Source organism: Varanus komodoensis, unplaced genomic scaffold (genome assembly GCF_004798865.1).
Source record: "Varanus komodoensis strain SLA01 unplaced genomic scaffold, ASM479886v1 scaffold22, whole genome shotgun sequence".
Taxonomy (NCBI): Eukaryota; Metazoa; Chordata; class Lepidosauria; order Squamata; family Varanidae; genus Varanus; species Varanus komodoensis.
This window is the reverse complement of record NW_025335606.1, coordinates 1,914,939-1,941,156: the sequence shown is the minus strand read 5'-3', so window position 1 is coordinate 1,941,156 and position 26,218 is coordinate 1,914,939.

Here is a 26,218-nt window from a genome sequence, read left to right as displayed (position 1 = left end):
TTTTTACAAAAGTTATCATGATTTACAGCTCCCACCTTAATGACTACACCAAGTAAGAAGTAAATATGTGCACTCTATGAGCTAATTTCTCGGTGTTCATTTAGTACTTTGGAGTGGCTTGGGATGAAGAGAAGGTTTTTATTTTGTTTTCTCCCTCTTTCATAACACTAAAACACGGGGTCGTCCAATGAAACTGATTGGCAGGAGATTCGGAACAGATGAAGTACTTCTCACACAGTGCAGAATTAATTTTTGGAATTTTCTGCTACAAGCTGTGGCGATGGCAGTTGTCAGAAGATTTTGATGAGGGATCAAACCCATTCCTGATTGAACTGACTATCAATGGCTCCTAATCATGGTTATGTGTGATCTCCAGGTTCAACGGCAAAATGCTCCGATAAATTTTGAAGAGGTGAAAGGTGCACACAAGCTGGAAAGGACAGGAGAGCAACAAGGATGATCCAGGGACTGGAAACAAAGCCCTGGGAGGAGAGATGGAAAGAACAGGGCATCTTTAGCCTGGAGAAGACCGAGGGGAGATAGATAGCAGCTACAAATCCTTGAAAGGCTGCAACAAAGAGGAAGGACAAAATCTCATCTTGATTAGCCCAGAGTGCAGGACATGGAATAACAGGCTCAAGTTACAGGAAGCCAGATTCCAGCTAGATATCAGGAAAAATTCCTGCCTGCTAGGGCAGCATGAGAATGGGACCAGTAACCAAGGGAGGTGGTGGGCTCTCCCACTCTGGAGGCATCCAGGATGCATCTGGACAGCCATCTGAGAGGGATGGTTTGACTCATTTCTGCACTGAGAAGGGGGTTGGACCTGATGGCCTTCTGGCACATTCCAACTCTTCTTTTCTATGATTCTATGATTTTATGAGGTCAGAGAAGTGAATTCAAATAGGCTTGAATTTATATGAATCTATCTCGCAGATGCCGTATCAAATGCCTTTTTCCAACTTGCATAGATTTGATGGATTTGCCAAAGTTTCGCTTTGTTTCTCCTCTCCTCTCCTCTCCTCTCCTCTCCTCTCCTCTCCTCTCCTCTCCTCCCTTCTCTTTGGGGAATGTAGGGTTCCTATGAATCCCTAAAAGTCTGGTTCTCTGCGTCGGATGATGGAAGAAAAACTACCCACTGAATTTGTGAAACACAGATGAAACCACTGTAACAAAATTCACCCATCCCTTAATACTGTGTATCAACTAGGAGAGAGAGAGTAATGTCTGAGAAATCCACATGGGGGTGGGGAACTGCCAGATTCTCTCAGCTCTGCCTCCTGGGCTCCAGCCCACTTTCTCTCTGCCCTCAACCTGATGTGCAGCCAGCATCCATATGGGCATCTGGCGGGAAGCACACCCAACTGTTGTGTGGGTGGAAGTAGCAACCACTTGCATGCTCTTGCAGACTTTGTGTACTGAGCAGAGAATAATTTAGTGCAAAGGAGAGGCCTGCTAGCATTTCTCAGAGATGTGGGCTCGATCTTGGATCACATGCTTCCCAGGCCAGGGCCAAGCATGGGAAGGAAGTGCAATAAGACCAAGAGGAGCAGATTATGTGGTCCTCTTGGTCTTATTGTGATCTTCACATCACAAGAGAGAGGAGAATTGCTTTCATATATTGAGATCTTCCCAGGAAATGCCACCCAAATAATGTAAAAGCAGAATTCTGGACAAAATATTTCATTACTCAGATTTAGCAGAGATCCTTTTTATGTTTTCTCAGCAGCTCCACCCAACCCTGTCACAACCGCACAAACTAGGCAATGTGTCAGGCCTCAAAGGGGTAAGCTGGAGCCCTTAAATGAAGCTTGCATGTGATGGGTTGGCTGCAGAATTTGTCTTCCACAAGATGAGAGGACTTTCTGCAAATTTAAGGGCTCTGGGCATGGAAGATCCCTCCACCTAGCCACTCCCATCCTACACACACAGAGAGTCATCAAACTTGACTCAACAGAGTCTCCCTGCTTTCATTGTTGTGTTTTTAGTGGCTGAAAGGGGCTGTCGTGGGAAGGCAGGGAAGCGAGGGGCACAGCAGACAGTGCCGTTGATCCAGCTTAAATCCAGATCCAGCCACCAATATTGAATCCGCAGAAGTTGCTGCTGATAAAGTGAATCAAGTGAATCCACACAATGTCCTTTGGTGTAAAATGCTCCCAGGATTGTCCCGTCGTTTCTAATGATATGAGAGCGTGGGCTGAGGCACAGAGAGAGAGAGATCGAGAACAATGCCCTGATGTTTCGAATGCAGTAACGAAGTTGCCAACTCTTTGGATTACCATGTTGCAGTCTTCTCCCAAGGAGATCTGCGCTCCCCAATTCCCTCTTGCTCAAGTGACCTTCAGAAAGCAGCACAAACACCATCAGGCTTTTTATAGGCACGTAAGCCCTTCTTTGCTACTCTCCAACCAGCTGAGTGGGGACCCCCTGCCAGCCTTCTGACAGTGAGTGACTTGGCGAGGTGGGCAATCTTGTCATTTCTGCTGTTCGGGTTTAATATTTCTTGGCTTTTGCTGTCTCCTGCGACTCATAACCATTCATTGCTGGAACCAGCATCTGCCTGGTGTTGAGGGAAAATTAACAAAATAGAGCTAGGGTACCTGGTCATTTTGGGCTTGTGGAAGAGAATGCTGTTATGTCCAGGTGGAGGATGAAAAATCTCCCAAACAAAATGTTTTAATAAACTCCAGAATCTGAAATCCACATATATAAGAGCATGAAACCGTTAGGGGAACAGAGTTTGGATCAGCTGCGAAGATGGCAAAGAAAGAAAGATTCAGCCTGTGGGTCAGCATCTCCAGCAGAAACCTGGGAGGATGGAGCTACACACAGAAGGGTTCCAATTCTGTTCTATGCATCCAGGGACTAGGTGAGGCCGAGCGTGAGGTTCTGAGGAAGCAGCAGGGCCCCCTCTTCCGGCCAGAGACCAGAATAGCAGCCCTGGTGGTTGCAGGCCCAGGCCCAAAGTCAATCACAGCCACCTGGGATGTTACGAGCACCACCTGGAAGCCCTGAGGGAAGAGCTATATAAGAACCAGCTCTTCCCTTCAGGCTATGCCTCAACTACAAGGGGTCTTGATATTGCTGGAGTGCCCTGTGTACTCGGCCCATCACCTTGCTCCTGCCTCTGCTTCTGGACCATGCCCGGCCTCACCTGCTCCAGCTTCTGCTCCAGTCCCAGGTATCTGCTTCTCCTTGGCTTGTCCCTCTGGCTTCCGACTCCTGACTGGCATTGACTGCGCTGCTCTATTTGGACTGGCCCACCTTGCACTTCTGTTACCTACCTTGATCTCTGGACTGCCTGACTGTGATTTGGAATGGGCCTGTATATTGTGCAGGTTGGGTCCTGGTGCCCTGTCCTGATACCCAGCTGCCCATGACCTGGATGCTGACACAGAGGGACTAACAGACCAGAGCTACTTCCATGTCTAAGACTGCTAAAACTGGCCAGACTCCTTTAAAGGACAACTCTCAGTATTGGTGAAGATGGAGCGCTCCAGTCTAGAGGCCAGTGCCCTTTGACATCCCGATTACCCGAATAGCAAAAAGTAGACCAGATGGTGTAACCATTAGGTGTATGCACAATTTGCTGCAAAATCAGACTCAGAGTGCTTGTCAATGGAACGTTCTCAAACTGGGGTGACAAGTGGGGTGAAGCAGGGTTCTGTCCTGGGTCAAGGCCTCTTTGACATTTTAAATAATGATTTAGATGAGGAAATACAAGGAAAGATAATTACATTTGCAAGTGACACAAAGCTGGGTGGAATAGCAAATACCCTGGAAGACAGAGATAAGATATAGGGTGATCTCAATAGGTTAGAACGGTTCCGAAGGGACTGTAGGCAAAGCCCTGTGAGGAAAGACTGAGAGAATGAGGCATGCTCAGCATCGAGAAGAGAAGACTGAGGGGAGATACAACAGCACTCTACAAGTACCTGAACGGATGTCACAAAGAGGAAGGAGAAGCTCTCTTTTTGTTAGTTCCAGAGTGCAGGAAACGGAATAATGGACTTCAGTGAAAAGAAACCAGTTTTAGACTAGTCACCAGGAAGAATTCCCTCACTGTCAGAGCGGTCTGACTTGGAACCTATTACCTGGGGAAGTTGTGGGCACACAACTCCCTCACTGGAGACATTCAAAGAGCAATTGGAAAATCATGGGATCTTAAGTGTACTGCAACAGCAGGGGGCTGAACCTGATGGCCTTCGGGACCCTGCCAGCTCTACTCTTCCATGATTGTCTTTCAGCTCAGTCTTCCTCTGATCCTTGTTGGGACATGGAGCAGGTCAATCTGTCTAGCTTTCAGTGCAAGTCCCACTCTGAGCTGTGCTATTGAATTCTGCTAGTCTTGCTTCCTGAGAAACCTGCCCTGCCCTGAACACCACTCCAGATTTCATGCACAAAAGAACTGTTCAACCCAAGCCATAGCAAAGAACCTCATCAGAATCCATGGCTTGGAGCAGAACAGTGGAATCCTGCCTAGTTTTGTAGGGAAATCAGAATGAATGGATGATTTCCTCCTCCCCCCCAAAACACTTGCATAAAAGGACGGTGGCATCCCATTTTCTGTTAACTAAACTTTGGCATGTACAGTGGTACCTCGGCTCACAAATGCCTCAGTTCATGACCAAATCGGGTCGCAAACAGAAATTTCATAGAAATTTTGCCGCAGGTCGTGAACTCGGCATTGGGTGAGGATCAAAAGCGTGCCCGCCTTCCCTGCACGGGCGCGACCGTGGTCGTGCTGGGGGGGAGGGGGAGATGGCCGCAGTTGCACCCGTGTTCCCTGCCTGAGCACACCCGCACCCACCTCCCCCCCATGCCCGCGATTATGCCTGTCTCCCCGCATCCCCCTGCACGATCGCTGCGGGGGGGATGGGGAGATGGCCAGGATCTTTTTTGTTCTTTGTCACTTTGCTTCAAATCTTTGTGAGTAAAAAAAATAGTTGCAGAACGGATTAACCTTATTTCCATTGACCCTGATGGGGACATTTGGCTTGGCTCACGACCAAGTTGGATCACGAACAGAGTCCTGGAACGGATTAAGTTCGTGAGCCAAGGTACCACTGTATGAGGAAAAGTTACTGCTTTGCCCTGGAAATGCATTGATGTCCATACACAGAGACAGTTCTTTAAAATTGGAAAGACTTTTTGTTTAATTGGAAAAAAGTGAAACACTCACACGCACACATACATGCCCACGCCTTTCAGATTTAATACATAAGTGGAATGAAGTGATTGTCAACAAGACCCATTGCTGAGGGAAAGTCCTCCACTGTTTAAAAAGAGTCTTAATATTGGGATCGAAGGCAGGGCCTTGCTCAAAGATGAAACCTCATTTTGTACATTTTGTCCTATGCCAGTTATTATACTTGGCAAGTATTATGCTTGAAGCATGCTGATTATTACAAGGTAGTCTAGTCCCTTCGAAGCTTCACAAATACCCTGGACTGAGAGGAAGACAAACAAGGAGTTCCTAGATCAAATCTTTCCCTAGAAGCAAAAATGGCAAAGCTTTGGCTTCCATAGTTTGGACACATCAAGAGAAGGCAAGACTCCCTGGAGAAAAGCATCCTGCTAAGGAAGACAAAGACAGAAGAAGAAGAGGAAGACCAAATATGAGATGGATTGACTCCGAGAAGGAAGCCATCCACTTGAATTTACAATGGGTTGGACATTTTGGAGGGCTTTCGTTCGTAAGGGCACCATAAGTCAGAGATGGCACACAAGAACAACAGTTCCTTATAAATCATTCATGCTCAATCTATCTACTGATGTAATGGCTGTCCTCTTCATTAATTCCAAAAAAATCTGAAAAATCCCTGAGGTCTTCATAAGCATTAACCCCATCAACTACAAGGTTTCCCCACAGATCTCTCATTAGCAGGAATCCTTCAGCAAAGTTCACAACTGAACAATAAGGATAATATGAGGCTTTCCTGTGTGTTCACAAAACACACAACCATACCCCATTTGCAGCTCTGACCATGAGCACAAACTCAGGCACGGGCCCACTGAGAATATTTGCAAATGGTTGAACATTCCTAATCACCAGTTCAGTTTGCATACCTTCCCTGATTTGCACAGATTTCCTCGGTAGAGTGAATCAGCCCCGTCTTGGTCTATGGAGGGCATTGGTGCAGAGCGGGGGAGATGCATGAAATCTTCTGTTTGATAGTTGCTTGATTTGTGGAAGTTTCCCCTTCAGGCACCCTGAGCAGTGTTTGCAAAGGCGAATGGGCAATCATAGAGTCGCCGCTCCCACAGGCACCCCGTGGTGCCGAAAAGGGATGTAGGAGGAATTTGCTCAGCCAACTATTTTTATGAATCTCCACAAGCTGCATTTTCCAGAGGTGAACGCTGGTCAGAATGCAACTCGCCATCACAAATGCATACATCTCTGAAGGCACATGTACTCTTCAAAGCAAGACATTGTTTTTCACGATGCACAAAGGAACACATTTCAGGACTCATGGTGCATCCTGTCAAAAAGCACAGCTCATACATTGTACAAATTTGAAAAGCAATGAAAGAAAAGTGTCTTCAATTCCAAAAAAGTGTGTCCACATGCTGAAGTCAATGACATTGAAAAATGCATCCAATGATGTAGAGCAGCAGAGCAGCAGAGGCAGAGGCTGGAGAGAGCGCTGAGTGGCCAGGGGACTGGCGAAGGCAAGGCAGGAGCTGGGCAGGGGAGCAGAGGGCCAGGAGCAGTGGAGGGGAAGGGGGCGGGGCCAGAGGGGCTGGGAGGGGGCAGGGGGCCAGGCCTCGAAGGGATCCCAGTGGCAGGCCAGGAGATGGCCCTGGGGAGTCGCGGGTGTTGCTGCAGCTGCAGCAGCTGCGACAGGTCCGCCCTCCTCCCCCAGGAGAGGCAGGGCTGCCCTTGCCCTTGGTGCAAGTGGGGGGCCCTGCCAGAGGAGGAGGGGAGGGGCCTGAGGGCCGAGAGAGCCTTCCAGGCCCCCCCGGAGCAGCCCCCTCTGGACAGAGGGTCACGGGAGGGGCCACGGGAGGAGCGGCCGGGGGGACACGGAGGTACGTCACCCGCAGGCGGGGGGCCCAGCACGGCCTCCTCCTCCTCCTGGTACCAGTCTGGAGCCGGGAAGCAGGCGCTCTCCACTTGGGGCGGCTGGGGCTGAGGAGGCCTCGGGGGACCAGCAGGACCCCCAGCCTGGGGCCACAATGGCAAGGGGCCGCTGCAGGAGAGGCGAGGGCCAGGGCACGGCCGCCCACCAGCACCGGGACGACGCGCGGCGGGAGATTGGGGCTGGGGCCCCCCTGCTGGGGGCACTGAGGCGGCGCTGTGCCGCCCCAACCTGGAGACAAGGGAAGTGTGCTGCCTACCACTGTATCTCCTCTCCCCACACTCGTCCCATGCAGACACGTATCTGGAGGGCTGAACCTCCCCCCCAGCCCCCGGCTCAGTTTTAAGTCTTCCGGACGAAGCTCGCTAGAGCATCTCCAAAGGACCTTTTCCCCGTCCTCGTGAGGTGCAACCCGTCCTGTGCCAGAAGTCTATTGGCAAGAAACCGGGTGCCGTGGTCGAGGAACCCGAAGCGTTCCTTCTGGCACCGCACCCAAGCCAGTCGTTCCCCTCGGAGGCCCTCCTGTCCCTTCGTGGCCTGAATCCCTGGACCGGTGAGAGGGACGAGAAGGCCACTGGGGCCTTCAGCTCCCGGAGTTCCTTTGCCAAGTCCTCGAAGGCCCTGGCGATCCCGACCACCCCCAGCCTGGCCGCATCGTTTGTGCCACGCGGACCACCAGGAGTGGCTGGTGACCCCGGGGCGAGCAAGGCGCTCCCCCGTCCCTCACGGTGGATGTGGTATACCTGGATTTCAGCAAGGCCTTTGACAAAGTGCCCCATGATATCCTGGTGGAGAAACTGAGGAGTTTTGGGATACACCAAAGCACTGTCCAGTGGACTAGGGCATGGTTGACTGACCGAAAGCAGAAGGTAACCATTAGCAGGGAATCATCAGGAGGGCGGCCAGTGACAAACGGGGTCCCCCAGGGCACTGTCCTGGGCCGATCCTGTTTAATCTTTGCATTAACGACATGGAAGAAGGGGTGAACAGTCTGCTGATCAAATTCGCAGATGACACTAAAACTGGAGCAGTGGCCTCCTCCAGGTCCAAAAGGAGCTGGACAGACGATGGAAGTGGGCAGGAGACAACAGGATGGCGTGCAATGTGGATAAGTGCCCATATATGACCAGCCGCCCCTTGAGATCAGTAGGAGAGGCCCTCCTCCGGGAGCCCTCACTGAAGGAAATTAGGAGGGTGAGTACCCGGAGGAGGGCTTTCTCAGCGGTGGCGCCCAATCTATGGAATGCGCTCCCCAGAGAGGCCCGCCTGGTGCCGTCATTATTTGTTTTTCGGCGCCAGGCGAAGACCTTTTTATTTAAACAGCATTTTAAATGTTAATATTATTGAATTTTATTCGGCCAGGGCGGCTTATTTTATTTTACTGTATATATTTTAATTGTTATTGTTTTAATGTATTTTGTATTTGATGTTGTAAGCCGCCCCGAGGCCTTGGCAAGGGGCGTCATAGAAATGTTTTAATAAATAAATAAATAAATAAATAAATAAATAAATAAATAAATAAAGTGCAAGGTCTTGCACTTGGGGCATCAGAATAGGTGTCATAAGTACAGGTTAGGGAACAAGTGGCTGGAGAGCAGCATTTGTGAAAGAGACCTCGGGGTGCTGGTTGACTGCAGGCTAAACATGAGTCAGCAGTGTGATGCGGTGGTCAAGAGGGCAAACGCCACCCTTGGTTGCATAGCCAGAAGTGTGGCTTCTAGATTGAGAGAGGGATTACTACCACTCTACACGACTCTAGTGTGCCCGCAACTGAAGTATTGTGTTCAGTTTTGGGCCCCTCATTACAGGAAGGATATAGCCAGGTTGGAGTCCGTGCAGCGTAGGGCCACAAGGTTGGTGGCCGGTTTGCAGGGGATGCCATATGAGGCGAGACTGAGGGAACTGGGACTCTTCAGCCTGGAGAAGAGGAGACTCAGAGGGGATCTGTTGGCGACATACAGGTATGTGAGGGGATGTCACACGGAGATGGGTAGAGACCTGTTCTCCCCTGCAGAGGAAGGCAGAACATGCTCCAACGGAGCAAAGCTCAGGGAGCCAAGGCTCCATTCGGATGCCAGGAAGCACTTCCTGACAGTCAGGACCCGGAGGGTGTGGAATGGGCTTCCATGAGGGGTCGTTGAGGCCCCATCAGTGTGGGTGTTCAAGGATAGGCTGGACGTCCACATGGTGGGCATGTCGTGAGCGGAGCCGGCTGGTGCCGGAGGTCAGACTAGATGGCCCGGGAGACCCCTTCTGACTCGCTCTGTTTTCCATGTTTTCTGTGTTTCTATGTGAAGAGAATATGTGCAGTTGGCCCTCTCCACCCTTCGTAATACTAGGATGGCCCCACCAGGATGCAAATCACAGATCACCAGTCATGTATTATGCCTTGCCAGATTCTCCCTTGATGTACCTTCTCCCTATGTGCAGTCTTCCCCTGCCACCGGAAGGGATCCCCACTTCTTGTGGGCACTCTTTTCTCTTCTAAAAGTAAAACTCTGGATGCCTTTTATTATGGAGATGTAAGACACTGTTCAATGAGTCTGCAGCAAAATCAGCCTGCTCCTTGCTCAGTCTTTTCCCTCCGTTATTGCGAAGTTTGGAAGATTGAAAAGCACTTGGGCATCTTTGGGTTTCACTTTGGAAGATTGAAAAGCACTTGGGCTTCTCTTGGGCTTCTTTGGCCGGGCAGGCACTGATGCTGTGCTGTTTTCAGTGTCTACTAAAGACTGTCTCCCCTCTCCCTCCCTCATTCTTTCTCAACAGCCATGAAGCTGATGCTATTTTTCCCCCAACCATTTTTAATGCATTGTGCTGTGTGTTGTGTATCATGTTGTTTTTTGTTTTGGTTCATTTGCTTAAACTTTGCACTGTCCACCACTCCAGACTCTTGGGATGTGGAGCAGTTTAGAGCTACTATAAATAAAGTGAGCACACCAATACAGTAGTGCATTCATTCACCCCGGCAGCAGATGCTCACGCCCCTCCAAGCTCAGAGGTTTGTGGGCATCGGGTGCAAGGCATGAGGTTGGCAGCCCTGGCCCCTGCCACCAGCTGGCCTTGCACCCCACAGTGGATCTTGGCAGCTGTTTCAGCCACCTTGATCCAGCACAGCAGGAAAGGCAGCGCCGGCACCACTGAGAACATGGGTGCCTCTATGGCCCAGCGTCTTCCCTTCCCTGCTGCCAGCAGACACCTTTCCCCCACCTGCACCCTTTTGCAACCTTGAAGGTGGGGCAGCTGGCACTGTTCTTTGCATGAAGCAGGGCAAGCAGTGGATCTTCAGCATCCAAGCACTGATCTGGAAGGACCTTGGTGCTTGGACTCCAAAACCCCTGTGCTGCTATCTTCTTTCTTTTGCCTTTTTCAGGGACGATGCTGGAAGTGTTTGTTTTGGGAACTCTGATGCTCCTGTGGACCCTGCTTGGCTAAAATCTATTTATTCAAAGAACTGGCCATGGGATCTATTCAGAATTCATTGTTCATACGTTCCATTACCTTTCACCTGCACTGTAGCACAAGCAACAAATTTCTCCCATGTCACTTGCAAACAATCGAAGGGAAGGGAGGGGAAGGGAAGGGAAGGGAAGGGAAGGGAAGGGAAACTCATTATATGCAGTGTGTGTAGGGTATAAGAAACTATGGGACAGAGGACAATGACCAGGTCATTGAATGGTCAGAATTATAGGAGAAGAACAAAGTGACAGCAGGCAGGAAAGGGAAGGAAGCCAAGCAGCATGGGAGAAAGAAAATTGACACAGTCTGTGTGGAACAGGAGTGAGAGAGAGAGAGAGAGAGAGAGGACACATGCAAACACATAGACAAAAGGCATATCCAGTATCATTAAGGTTCCTCTTGAATTTTCATCTTTCCTCAGAGGATCCCTGAAAACACACCTGTTGGATCACATTCTTCTCCATAGACTCAAGCATGGGCTTTCTACGACACGGATACAAGGTGCAGTCTTTTTGGGATCCTCCTGCTTTTTTAAGGAATCCCCCCCACCCCACTTTCTAAGGGATCTTGAACCACAATCAAGGCATAGGCTGGCTTTATGTCCATGAATGTGCTCCATGATTCTATGATTGTGGCTTTGATGGTATCTCCGGTAATGACATAACAAACATCTCTTGCATCAATGTTTAGAAGACTTGCTGGTCTTGCCAAATGTTCTGTCTTTTAGCCTCCAGCTCACAATTTTACAGAGAACTTTTATCTTATCCCCAGGGGGGACTCTCTCTCTCTCTCCATATATATATATGGAAAGAGAGAGAGGTGGGGGGGGAGAGAGATTCCCTTCAGCCTTTCTACACACTATCTAGCTTGGATAATACTATCTAGCAGTTGTCACCAAACGCTGTCACCCACGACAAAATGCTGAGGAACGTTTGAAAGATACTGCTGCAGAGAAAGCCACTCAATGAAAAGTTTTCCCTCATTGGTCATACCGGTTCTGACATGAGCTTCAAAAGCCAGAAAAGAGGTTGCCTCAGGTCCACCTCTTGAAAAGCTAGAAATTGCCTGCTTCCGTGATCTCAAATTGTCTTGCTTCCTTGATCTCTTTCTTCTTTCTGTTCCTCTGGCAGGAGCAGAAAACACAAAGGAAAAAAATGGAAGCAGTTGGTCAAGGACTGTTTGTGAGACAGAATACAGGGCTAGTGGGACAAAGAAAAAATTCCATCTCCATTCTCACATACTTCCTCTGTTTCCCTTTTGAAATTCCCGGAAGTTATGTGCAAATGAAATACATATTTTAAAAAATCTAATGGGGCTGATTTCTGACAGATCCCCATTCTCAACTTTTCAGTTTCAAAGTGAAGATGAGGTAGGAATTATTTCAGTTCACACTTTAATGCAAATTTACCTCAGGGAAATGTGTTTGGTTTGCATTTTGATAGGAATTTACCTAATTTCACACACAATTATCCTCTGAAATTCACACAACTGAATGTTGCAATAGAGTTCTCCACTTAATTAAAAAATGTGTACAATAGTGCATGTATTGAGGAAAATAATGTTTTAATAGATATGTGTAGGGGGAAAATGTTTGCAGAAATGTGTGAATCATGCAAAAATGCCCGCATCCAGAGAAACAGGCATTAAATGGGCTATGAATTTTCATGCAATCTTAAAAAAAACAAAAACAAAACTCAATGCTCTGGGCAAATACATTTAAAAGTAGAAAAATTCTCCAGGTCTGAGATGAACTGAATTCAAGGTTAGAAAAACCGAGAAACTGAGAGGAACTGAAATTGGCAGATTTACCCAATACTATTTCAAAGAAGGGGAGTCTCAAATTAGTCTAATCTTTCTCAGAGAGAGGAGCGTAAGAGCCAAATGTCCCTTCCCAATTCCATTTCCTACTCCTATTTTTATGGAATCATGAAGGGGAAAATGGTCTTGAGCTAACCTTGCCACATATTTCTATTTGAGAGCAATAAATAGCGAGTTAAGTTCTTAAAATGTTAATTGCTGCACAAATACGTAGAGCCGTCTAAATGAGTGACCATTTAATGAATTGTTCCCCCCAAGAAGGTCAGCGAAGCAAGTCCCGGGTGCGTCATGTTATTTCGAGTTACCCAGCAAATGACCGCATTAATATTAACGGACAGATTGAAGACCTTTCTGTTTATGTAGAGCGGGTTTCCGGCAAGTGCACAACCGGGAGGTGTTAGCAAAAGTTTCTGCCAGGATGCCATCTTGTAAAGTCATGCCATTTGTAGGTCATTCCTTGTTCGACATGCAAGTATCTAATAATAATAATGGCTCTCTATTTTTCTCCCCCCACCCCTCTCTGGGTAATGAATGCAGAACCCTTGACCTTTCTTCTCTGGACTCTTGGCTTGAAATGAGCATCATTTTGGTGAGCTGGGATGTGCTGAAGCCTGGAGGATCTTCAAAAAGCCAGGCATCTTTCCCACAGGAAGAGGCTGCTGCAAATGAGTGCAGAGTCGGTGTGGCGAGTCACGGACCAGGGCCCGGCAGATCCAAGGCTGGATCCCACTCGGCAGTGCTGCTCACCGGGCAGGTCCTCGCTCTCACGCTAACCTACCTCACAGGCTTGTGGTTGGGAGGATGAAATGGCACTGCGTGAGCTGCCTTGGATTCCTCGCAAGAAATACAAGGGTGGGCTATAAATGCAAAGTAATTCGAGTAATAATGCATATCTCGAATGCAGTATTGTATGCATTATTGAATGTACTTCCCAGAGAGGCACGCCTGGTGCCAAGTTTATATGCTTTTCGGCGCCAGGCCAAAGCCTTTTTATTTAAACAGTATTTTAAAATTTAACAGTTTTTAAGTTTAGTCGCTCTGTTTGTTTTGTATTTATTGTTTTGTTCTGTTTTATAATTTATTGAGATTGTTGTTTTAATTGTTTTTAAATATTGTAAGCTGTCCTGAGATCTTGTATAATAGGATGGCATACAAAAACTTTTAATAAATAAAAATGATAAATATCCGCTGATGGAGAATCCAAAACAGATGTAATTTACAATGGTGGGGGGAAATAATGAAATATGCTAAGTTCAAGGGATGGTATAACTGGACAGGAACTACTATGGAAAGTCCTGTTCCAGCTTCACCAAGGCATGCAAAATGTGCCCTTAAGCACCGCTTGAAGCTCAGGGTCACTGTTCCTGGTTGGTTACTGCTACAATATGGAAGAAGAAGAGGGGGCTTCGGCAATTTATGGTAGACCCCTCTCTCTGCCATGCAATTGTCTTTCTCTCTGTGTGGAAATGGAGCCTAATACCGGGAAGTGGAAGGATCTGTTAGGGCAAGATTGGGCAGCAGGTGTAGATTGGAAAGTCAATCTGCAAGCCATAGGTCGTAATGCTGGGCACTGCACTCTGCCCTTGAGGGCTTCCTCTGAGCGCCAACTCCCAGGAAGGGAGTTGGAAACAAGAATGGAACCACTTCAGAGAGTGGAAACAAGGGGAGGGCTTTCTGTGTGGTGGCCCCCTGTCCTTGGAACAATGTTCCCCTGCAGCCTGGCAAAAATGTGCCATCTTTCCAGTGCCAGGTTAAGATGGGCCTTTATGCGGACGCCTTTAAAGACCTTCTTGGACACCCAGGGGTTTATTTATTTCATAAGTATTTCTATATTGTTTGAATTAGGGTAATGCTCTCAGAACAGTTTACAGAAAGCAATTAAAATATACCAGGATAGCATTAATTTAAAGCAGGGTTTAACGATTTGAGGGGATTGCCCATCCCCGGCATTTTATGGAGCCATTCTTCATTATTGTCTATTTTAGTGGTTTTAAACCTTTTAATGTTTTTCTGCTTTTATGATGTTTTATTGTACTTCGTTGTCTGTTTTGAGGACTGCTGTAAACAGCCCGGAGAGATTTGGCTCTGGGGCAGTACAGAAATGAAACAAATAATAATAAATATTGATAACATGCAAAGCTCAGGAAGGAAGGAAAATTCCCACAATTCAGGGAGGGGCTGATGCAAGGTGATTCTTTTCTCTCCAGTCTGGTCCAGTGAATGTAGCTGCACAGAACCAGAAAGTAGCAGCAGCTCAAGATCTTTCCACAATATATTAAGAAATGTGTGATTGTTCTGGAGCAAAGTTTCATTTCAGTTCATGTATTACGTATTTGTACTAACCAATACCCAAAGCTCTCTAGGCAGTTTCCAGAGTGTAAAAGCTATAATAATTTAATATTTTAAGAGGATTTGAAACCCCTTATATGCATCTTATAAACATATGTACATGTATATTTTTAATAAGCACTACAGAATCCCAGGAACTATTAAAAACATTACCGTACATTGTCAAATGCCTGAAAATAGATTTTTTTAAAATGTATCGTACCACCAAAAGGTTGACAGTATTGGCACTGGAAATTGGGCTTCAGTGAGGAGATAGTTCCATAATTACTTGTTGCTACCCTTCAAGCTGACGACGATTGTAGTATTCAGGGGGTTTATTTAGCAGAACTGTTCCATCAGGTCCTGCGGTCCTAAGAAGAAGAATCAGAAACAGTGAAAACTCCTATTAAGAGCCTGGGACCAGAGAACTTCATCAGCATCACAAATGACAATTCTTGGACCCAAAAGCAAAGATTCTCTTTTAAAAATGGCATTAATATTTTATTAATTGAATGCTCCAAGTGTGAGGAGTTGAAAGCTTCTGTATTCTCGAGGACCACTCCATTACTAGACCAGAATTAAATCAAGGATTGTTCAACATCTACCAGTAAGTGACTTGCGGCAGATCAACAAGGGTTCCTGACTCCCACTAATGCAAGAGTTTGAACAACCAGTGCACACACACACTTGTGGGCTTGGATCCATGATCTGTCTTCTTTGGGAAGGGTTTGGGCTAGCTTGCCCTACTGCTGGGTCTCATGACCCTCTATATGGCATTTTAGTGGGCCTGGGAGGCAGAGTGCCATGAGAAGGAGGTGGGGATGTCCACTCATATCAGCGAAGTTGATCCTATTGAAATCTGGACCCAGGAAACACAAATCAGGTCACTAACAAAAACTGCTTCAGGGAAACCAAGCAGATTTTGTGTGTGTGAAAGGACAGCTCTATTTGCCTGTGAGTATCTGTGTTTAAGAACTGCCACTACCTAGCCATTAAAGAATGTGTGTACTGGGACATGGCCCAAACATTGTATACTGAGATTTATTTGTGTACTATAAGGTGGTGGTAATGACCTTGCTTGCTTGCTTGCTAGTTGCAAAGCTATGTCCGACCCATCGTGACCCCATGGACAGCACTCCTCCAGGCCTTCCTGTCCTCTACCATCCCCCAGAGTCCACCCAAGCTCACACCGACTGCTTCAGTGACTCCATCCAGCCACCTCATCCTCTGCCCTCCCCTTCTTCTTTTGCCGTCTATTGTTCCCAGCATCAGGCTCTTCTCCAGTGAGTCACTCCTTCTCATTAGGTGGCCAAAGTATTTGAGTTTCACCTTCAGGATCTGGCCTTCTAAAGAGCAGTCAGGGTTGATCTCCTCTAGGACTGACCGGTTTGATCGCCTCGTGGTCCAAGGGACTTGCAGGAGTCTCCTCCAGCACCACAATCCAAAGGCCTCAATCCTTCGGCGCTCAGCCTTCCTTATGGTCCAGCTCTCATGGCCATACATTGCGACTGCGAAAACCATAGCCTCGACGATACACTCTTTTGTTGGCAGGGTGATGTCTCTGCTTTTTAGTACGCTGTCTAGATTTCTTTCCAAGGAGCAAGCGTCTTTTAATTTCTTGGCTGCACTCCCTGTCTGTGGTGATCTTGGAGCCCAGGAAAATAATGACCTATAAAAGCCCTAAATGGCTTGGGGCCTGGATACCTAAAGGAACGCCTTCTTCCCTACGTGCCTGCCCATCCCTTGAGATCTGAGGCAGAGTTCCTTCTCCAGGAGCCCTCCTTGAAGGAGATTAGGAGGGTGACTACCCGGAGGAGGGCCTTTTCGGTGCTGGCACCCAACTCTGGAATTGGATCCCCAGGGAGGTTCGCCTGGTGCCATCACTTCATTCCTTTTAGCGTCAGGTGAAAACCTTTTTTTTTTAATTTTTCCTATCATTTTAATGTTTAATTAGTTTTATTCTGGGTTTTATTATTGAGGCTGGATGCAGTGTCTTGTTTTGCTTTCAGGGTTTTTTTCAGGGTTTTTTTCAGGGTTTTTTTCTTTCTTTTTCTTGTAAGCTGTCCCAAGACACTTGTAGTAGATGACCTATAAAAGCTTTTACTAAATAAATAAATAGCTCTCCCTGATACAAATACCTTATTCTAACTGAACCTGTGGACAAGTCATCCTTGGTGGCACCAAGGGCCAGATGAAAATCTGTCCTGGACCAGAACTTACCCACAGGATGTGAAATGGCTAACAATGCACAGCCAACCTGTAATATTGTCATCAAAAAGCACGTCCGGCAGGTTGGAAATGGAACTGTTGCAACCATAATTATTTGTGTTAAAGTTTAGTAGGCCTTCCTTCTTTTGCTCTGTACCTATTGTTTGATCAAAGATGAATACAATGGAAAGGAGGAAGTGAGGAGATGATCAGGAAGGGAGAAAAGATGGGGAACTCCAGGGTATATACAAGCAAACCTGAAACTTGGTGGTGAGCTCCTTGACCCTTTGTGGGAGCGCAGATAAGGATTAGCATATCTAATCCTCAAGCCGTGCCAGCTTGTATCCCTCCTTTGCCTAGTGAATACTAGAGCTCTGGAACATGTTGCCCTGTCATAGCAACACTTAATCCTTCTGTCAAATTTGGCCAGATAAGGCTGCCATCAAGCATCTACCTGTCCTCGCTCCCTTGGTTTGGTTGGTGAGCATTGGGAAACTGATAGCACAATGCTGTCAGGATTTTGGGTTAGCTGCGGTAGAAATCATGTTGGCAAAGAGGAATCCTACAGATGGATTCTGTTTCAGGGAGAGCCACCTGTTTCCTGTAGCCTGAATGTCCACTCTCGGTTGCCAAACCAGAGGCAAGTCCAGTTTTGGAGGCTGAAAGCTGCAAGTGGGACCATGTAGCCCTTCTGTAGGGAGTGAGCCTTGATATGAGGTGAAATGGAAGCTCCGCCTGGGGCAGGTCATAAGAATGCGCTCCGTGATCATCACTTCTCTTTGCAGATGTTAAGGGAGGGCACACATCCATGGACTGGCTGCAGATCGCGTGTCATTTTCAACCCTGCTTTGCAGTCCTGATGCAATGACAGTTCCCACTGCAGTTCCTGTTCTACAGAGAAGCTCAAGACGGAGAGGATGAGGATGGCTTGGGTGAAATTTTGTGGGAAAGCCCTTGCTGCCATAGGAAGGAACCCTCACGTGCCAGATCCTCTCCATTGGTCGTCACATGCAATGGGAGCTGTTGTTCCTCTGCATTTTTGCAGCTGGAATAAATGTACATCCTTGGCTTCTGAATGCTCCCGGTCCTCCAAGGGTCCCCATCAGAGGGAAGAAGCAACTCCACTTAGCAAACATGGGATTTGCAAAGAAGATTCAGGAATTGTTCTTCATTTTACTACAAAGCTTCCCTTGAATCTCATTGAGTGCTTAAATCATCCGAGCTATGCCGATCCCTTTGGCAGTAAAATAAAAACCGTATTAAGCATTAAATTTTACACATAACGGGTATTTCTCATTGACAGAGAGTTTATGGAAGTTGTCAACGCCCGAGTTCAACTTATATGAAGGCAATCATAATCTGAGGGCATATGAATTGATCTAGTCAGAAATGATGTCTGGAAAATTAACAAATTTATCATTTCGGTTTTAGTTGAAATGCCAGTTGCCATTTTCCTCAACCTTGTTGTGGATTGAATACAAAGAAGAACAGAGACTTCTCATTATATGAGAACAGAGATAACTGTTGCCTTGAAACATCCACTTTTAGATGGAAGTATAAAAGGCTGGCAGGGAAAAGCTAACAGGTTTATGAGCAGAACCTCCATTAGTAAGTTTTATTTATTTACAGGATTATTATTATGCATACGTACCAATTTTTCCTTTTTGAAAACTTGAAGCATCTGACATTTAGCTCCCAGTGTGTGTTGTCAGGTCCAAACCTGTTTGATTAACACAAGGCTACAGGAAAAATACTTCCAGATAAGTGAGGATTTTGTTAGTTTCTTCATCATCATCATCATCATCATCATCACCATCATCTTGTATATATGCATATTTCTCCCTATCTATAACAGAAGGACCTTGAGATGAAAACAAACTGAACATGATTGTGGGAGAAAGTCCAAATTGGTTCATGCAGTGAGAGATGTTTGAGGGCTCAACTTTTAATGGTCTAGATTTGAATCCTTGTGGTCTCAGATTCCTTTTTCTATCAATAGGCTCCTCCTTGTTACTGGTTACATGGCAGTCAGTTACAACATGGCCTCCTCCATGATGGACACAGCATACAGATGGGTAAGAATTTAAGTTTGATTGTCATTTGATGAGGATTTATCATACTCCACACATTTCTTCACAGATGGACTAGAAAGAATGAGAGATGTTTTCAGCAGAGGAGGAGAAAATGTGTTTTAAAGCAGCACTAACAGTTCTATGCATCCCTCCTTTGACATTTCCTTGGAGGATGGAGAGCAAGGAAGCATGACCATGGGATGGATGGTTTATCACCTGAGACAGGTGCTTCCATGTGGTATGAATACACCCTTGTGCATCAAGACTCAAAACAGCAGGTCATGAACTCAAACCTTCAGAGATACAGGCAATATCAGGGATTCCTCTTGTGTCTCGGCCACAAACCCTGGTCAAAAGGAAGAAGACCCTCCTTTCTACCTGGAGAATGGCACAGCTTACAACCCCGTTAAGTTTCTTGACGGGAAAAATGGTGGGATAGAACTAATAAAAACAAAATGGCCTTTTCTTCTTGCCTCATTCATTGGATGGCCCTTCTGTCCTGTTTTAAACAGCAAGTTACTTTCAGGTGAGTTACTTTTAGAAAGCATGCAGCAAAAGCTCCCTTCTCGTGCTGTTTGCCCTCAGGAACCTATTTTAAGGGGCAGGAAGGTAGACTTTTCCCAAACCAGTTTCTGAATATTGGAAACAGGACTCCCCACTCCAAATTTTTCAGTGGCAAAAGTGGAGATGTGTGGAAACATTGTGGTGTTGACAGCCAGTGTGGTGTAGTGGTTAAGAGCATTGGACTCAGAGGACCTGGGTTCTAGTCTCTGCTCAGTCATGGAGCCAACTGGGTGACTTTGGGCCAGTCACAGGCTCTCAGTCCAGCCTACCTCACAGGGTTGTTGTTGTGAGGGTAAGATGGAGAGCAGAGGAATTGTGTAAGCTGCCTTGAGTTCCTTAAAAAGGAAAAAGTGGTGTGTGTGTGTGTGTGTATGTATAAAATAACTAAATGAATCTTGGTAGTGGATTGCTATGTAATATTTTTTCTTTCATACAGATGAGTGGATTGAAATATTTTGTTGTTTTTGTTTCCAAACAAAAAAGTATGGTTAGAGCCAATGAAACTACTAGAACCAAGAGCTGAAGGACACTAGAGATGAATGGATGTCCATTATCTGAGTCATAATATTTTGCATACTGGCTCAGAAGTGCAAAATCATGCACATTCTTGTTAAAATGCAGACCAAACAAATTTCTCCCCCATGCATGCTGTCCAATCAAATGCAACACAGTACAGGTGCATTTCTAATTTAGGATGCTTCCCTCAGACTCCACCGGGCCTGCACTTTTGCATTTCTGTCATGCTGAATAACCAAAGGAAGAGGAGGAGGAGGCTGAGAAAAATAGGTAACATTCCTGCAGCCTGACAACATAGCTTTGAAAAACAGACTTTGTTTCTTTAAATATAGTGCAATAAATCACATTCCATTCCCCTCTTGGGGTCAACTCCTACCCCTGGAGAAAGTGAGATAAAGTGAAAAACCTGAAGATAAAAACAGTTATTGAAAACTGCTTTTCTCTCCTCAGCTCTCCGGGGAGCATTTGAGCTCGGATGCCTTTTAAAGGGGTTGCTCTGTATGCATTTTAAAAGAGCCTTTTTCTCTTCTCACCAGTGCTCCTTTTCTTTCCCCAAGTCTACTGAGTCACATCCTTGCTTACTCAGTTGTGTCATCTTATCACTTGAAAGAGCCCAACAGCGGAACACTCTGGGGCTTGCTTCTTGTGTAGCACAGCTGTCAAGCATCAATACTTTTGCATAGACACTGCGGAAACTGCAGGTCGAGTTAGGACTGGAACCCTCCCGAGAAACACCTTCCCAACAGTTGTCCACTAAGGTTGCCTGTCACCTCTTGGAGAAGTTGTTGGCCACTGCCCTGCCCACATCCTCTCTCCCTCTCTCCCTCTCCCTCTCCCTCTCCCTCTCTCTCTCTCTCTCTCTCTCTCTCTCTCTCTCTCTCTCTCGTCTGTCTGTCTGTCTGTCTGTCTGTCTGTCTGTCTGTCTCTCCAGCTGCCTCTACAGACACAAAAGAGTGTGTAAATTCATATGCCAGTTTCCACCCAAGTTCCACCCAAAGTGAAATGCGTTCCAAAAGTCCCTTCGTAGGGAACTGGAATTGTATGGGCCTCTAAAAGGATTAATCATTAGATGAACCGATGTTCATAGGAAACTGGGATGCCTGAGTTTCCATGCATTAAAACTGTGCACAAATGGTCCTTCTACATTTTCTAACCTATGTGATGGGGTGGAAGTGGTCATTGAGTTTCTCCAGTGGGAGGATAAATTCTCCCACCAGTTTATTTTTCATAGAAAAGACTCAGCCTAGGCACACTTTTCTGCTTTTCAAAGACTATGTTTCCTTCTGTTCTGTTTTGCTCTGCTGCCACTGCAGATTTCGTATCCCCTGTAATGAAAAGTAAAGGAAGATGCTCGCTGTCCTTCTGCAAAGAACATTTCTACCTTCACCAGCAATACACACATCACAGAGAAGAATGCAATGGCATCCTTGCACGCTTTCTTTGCCTGGGGTTTCTATTGCATCCCATTTGAGATATTGGTCTGGACTGAGGAAGTGTGGAGGCAACTTCTGCTTTGGGCACAGGATAGGAAGGAGAGAAGGAACTTGGTATCCTAGGTGGCTTTTTTAAACATAAAGTAAAACAGTGTTAATGAACAAAGAGATGATGTTTCCTTTGTACCATCGCCATATACTCACAAAACCTCCGCCGCCACAGTGGCCTTAGTAAAAAGGCATCCTGCCCCGCTTCCTTTCTCTCACCCACAAACTAAAATTAATGGGATTCATCTCCTAGGTCAGGAGTTAATTTTGAGACAGGTTTGACCCACAGATCGTTCTGGGTGAAGTGAAGGTTCTGTCTCCTTAATAGCTGCCTGCACAAATGCAGAGAGTCCAGCACTTCGCCAACATGAGGATACAGTGGTTGCAAAAATGCTTCCTCGTGAATTTCTGCCTGTTGTACAGCCAACTCAGCCACTCTTACAGGAAAATCAAAACCGTGATCTTTGGGGGTTGTGTGGGAGGTACACCCACTCCTTATCCATAACATCTGCTCCTTATTATTTATTTAAAGTCTCCAAAGAGCACAAATCCCAGAAATATGATGATACTGATGACTATGGTGGTATGATAGATGAACATTTCCGCAAGGAAAGGATTGCTTATACCATGGACTAAGTTTGGTTTCAGCTCTGCTCAGAGATTTGCAAAAGAGTCTCAAGGGTTTGATAATGATACTGGCATGGAGACTAAATTCTTGTTATAGATTCTTCCTATGATACTAGAGATAGGAGACTTCTAACTTTGCACACATCTGCACAGACAATTTTTCCCAGATATTTTTTCAAAGAAAATATTTGAATCAGAATCACTTTCCACTTTCATTCAATAGGGCTTGCTTCTGAATGAGTGGGTTTCTTGGCTTACAGAATTCAGGTCCTCTTTGTGCTGGAAATGAATTTGCCTGGTGTGGGACCCTTGGGTGGCAGGGGTGGGAGGAGAGAAAGGCAGGGGAGAGAGGGAGCGAGACATTTGCACAAAGAGTTTCTCACTACAACAGTTGGTAAAATAGAGAGATGGACAAATCTGATCACTTCACTTTCTCGTATTCTCTCATTTTCATGGTGCTCATTTAATTCCACCCCATTTCTGCATCTATTTGTATTAAAAAAAAATGTCAGTGGAGAAGTAACACATGGGGGGTATGCCTTTCTTCTGCTCTGCCTATTTTTGTTCACAAGTTTGCCTAAGAGATGCATTTGTATGTGCACATTATTCTAATATGTTTGGTTTTGTTTTGAGAAATGCATTGCAAAATACAGAGAAGGGCGAATAACAAAGGATCCATGCATTCCAGTTTGCTCAGTGATTCTGGAAAATGGATAGCTTTGAATGAAATTTCCCTCCATCTGTAGCAGGAGGAGATCTTTGCCCAGGCCTGTAATGCCTTGGGGAGGGGAGGGGGAGCGAGTCATGCTCTTTGTGCATTTTCTACATCCCATACATGCGCCTTGGCTGTGATCTGAATATTCCCTCGCTCTCACATCCATCTTGTTTCACAGTTATACTTAAGTTCATTGTCTTTTTGGCAGGTGTTCTTTTGAGATCATTTTTCTCCTATTAATGTCTTTCTTTAGCTCTCACTTCCTTTACAGCCATCTCCTTTTATTGCTTGACTTGAAGAAATCAGAAATTATGCAGATTCTCTTTCGGGGAGACTTGTCTTTAGAGAAGGTGCTGCACCTAAAAGCATTACTGGGAGAGTGTTCATTCCCAAATAGAGATGCCTTGGCCATTTGAGTTCTCCCATTCTCCGTTGGAAAGATACGTATCTGCCCGGAATAAATGTTCCAAATGTGCCACGTATTTCTAGAAGTATTGGGTGAGAAGCAAACATTTATCACTATAAGCATTGCTGGAAAGTCTGTCGTGTTGGAAATGGGGAATTAATGTCCCATAGTCCTGCCTGGGCAATTTGTTCAATCCAGTGGAGGTGGTTGGCTCAATGTCAGTGGGGTGGTGTAACCACTCTGGGTTTTAGTCTGAACTCTATCCATGGTGCTGAGCCCTAGCCCCAAAATACCTTTGGCACCTCAGAAATTCTGACTACAACCCTGAATGGATCCAGTAACCCACCTCCACTGGTCAAAATTATTCCACCTGCATTTCATGAGCAGTCAGCATTTTTCATTCTATCATCTACTCATTGACACGATCTGATTTCTTTAGGTGTCAGCAAGAATGTTTATTCTCTTTGCAATGTGCACTGATACACACTGGCTCTGTTAACACTGGTGCTAATGCACACTAGCTCAGGTGTGTGCTTGTGCAAGTTGACTTTTGCAGAACACAGCCCCCCCTCCCCCAGTATAAACATCTACTCCACCTATCCGTAGAATCTGTGAATCTTGGGAAAAAGCCACTCTGCTGCAGCTTCTCTGGGCTGGATTCATGGACTCCAATTCATTTATCTCAGTTGCTGATTTCTCTGATGCACAAGACCAGGCCAGGTTGAGTGAGTAAGGTGTGAAAGAATATTATATACACAGGCAGCACTCTCTGTGCTTTGGCAGAACTTGGCTCACTGGGGCCTGTGCTGTGCAGACCCAGTTCTGGAGTTCTGGCTCAGCAGGATTAATTTTCTGAAACCATGGAGAGAATCTTCTCAAGCATCTATACTTTGCTGGGTCTTCTGTGATCATTCAAACCCAAGATCAACATGTTACTGTTGTTTCCTTGGAAACACCATAGAGTCCACTGGCAAGAGCAGCTGCAGAAGTGGCTGCTTCTAGCCTTCAGTCTCTACTGTCCTCGGATCCCTAGTAACTGGAGCATCATGGCTCGCTTTATTCCCATCGGCCAAGCAAAGCGTACATCACAAATATGCACAGAGGGAGAAATGGCAAATAGGGGTGAAACTGTTCATTTTCATTCGATAAAAAAATATATGTGGGGAGTGGCGTGGCTAGGAAGTGCCACAGACATGCAGGTACGCTTGGGAGTGGGCAGGGGTAGCCCACTGCAGCAGCCCATTGGGCAAAAATGGGGGAGGACAGAATTCTGTTTGCAGGAGCTGCCGGGGGGGGGGGGCACAACAAAGCCAAGAGGATGCATGCAACATCACCATGGAAACCGCCAGGTTATCTGACCAGTAAGTTTGGGGGAAATCCTCATGCTGTGCAGACAGGGCAGGGTGGTTTGCCATGTCATGTGACCCTAGCCATTGGATTCTCCCAATTTCTCCATTGTCATCCCAAGCTTCCCTTGTTACCTGCCCGTGCCAACAAGGTCTATAATTCCTTCCCTTTCTCCTCCCTCCCTCCTCCTCCTTGTAGCCATTAGCGGGGAATCATCGGGATGGCGGCCAGTGACAAGCAGGGTCCCCCAGGGCTCTGTCCTGGCCCGATCCTGTTTAATCTTTTCATTAACGACATGGAAGAAGGGGTGAACAGTCTGCTGATCAAATTCGCAGACAACCCTAAAACTGGAGCAGTGGCCACAACTGAGGAGCAGGAACTCCAGATCCAAAAGGTTCTGGACAGACTATGGAAGTGGGCAGGAGACAACAGGATGGAGTTCAATGTGGATAAGTGCAAGGTCTTGCACTTGGGGCATAGGAATGGGTGTCATAAGTACAGGTTAGGTGGCAAGTGGCTGGAGAGCAGCACTTGTGAAAGGGATCTTGGGGTGCTGGTTGACTGCAGGCTAAACAGGAGTCAGCAGTGTGATGCAGTGGTCAAGAGGGCAGACGCCACCCTTGGTTGCATAGCCAGAAGCGTGGCTTCTAGATCGAGAGAGGTGTTACTACCACTCTATGTGCGCCTGCAACTGGAGTATTGTGCTCAGCTCAGGGCCCCTTATTACAGAAAGGATATAGCCAGGTTAGAGTCAGTGCAGCATAGGGCCCCAGGGTTGGTGGCCGGTTCTCAGGGGAAGTCTTGTGAGGCAAGACTGAGGGAATTGGGTCTCTTCAGCCTGGAGAAGAGGAGACTCAGGGGGGATATGTTGGCGACATACAGGTATGTGAGGGGATGTCACATGGAGATGCGTAGAGACCTGTTCTCCCCTGCAGAGGAAGGCAGGACACGCTGCAACGGAGCAAAGCTCAAGGAACCAAGGTTTCATTCCTTCAGCTTCGGCTGATACATCAGCTGCGTCCCTTCCTGGAGAACGACTGCCTGGCAACAGTGACACATGCGCTGGTAACTTCCTGATTAGATTTCTGTAACGTGCTCTACATGGGGCTACCCTTGAAGACAGTCCGGATACTTCAATTGGTTCAAAATAGAGCTGCCAGACTGCTGACGGGGACTGGGCGTTGTTCTCATATAACCCCAGTTCTCTGTCAGCTCCACTGGCTCCCGATTGAAGTCCAGGCCCAATTCAAGGTGTTGGTCATGACCTATAAAGCCCTAAACAGCTTGGGACCTGGATATCTAAAGGAACGCTTGTGCCCATATATGCCCTCCTGCCCCTTGAGATCAGCAACAGATGCCCTTCTCCGGGAACCCTCTGTGAATGATATTAGGAGAGTGAGTACCTGGAGGAGGGCTTTCTCTGTGGTGGCACCCCATCTATGGAATGCTCTCCCCAGAGAAGTCCGCCTGGTGCCATCGTTATTTGTTTTTCAGCGCCAGGCTAAGACCTTTTTATTTAAAACTTATTTTAATTGTTAAATTATTGAATTGATTAGGATTTTAAAATTTTTAGCCAAGAATGCACCGGGGGGGGGGGG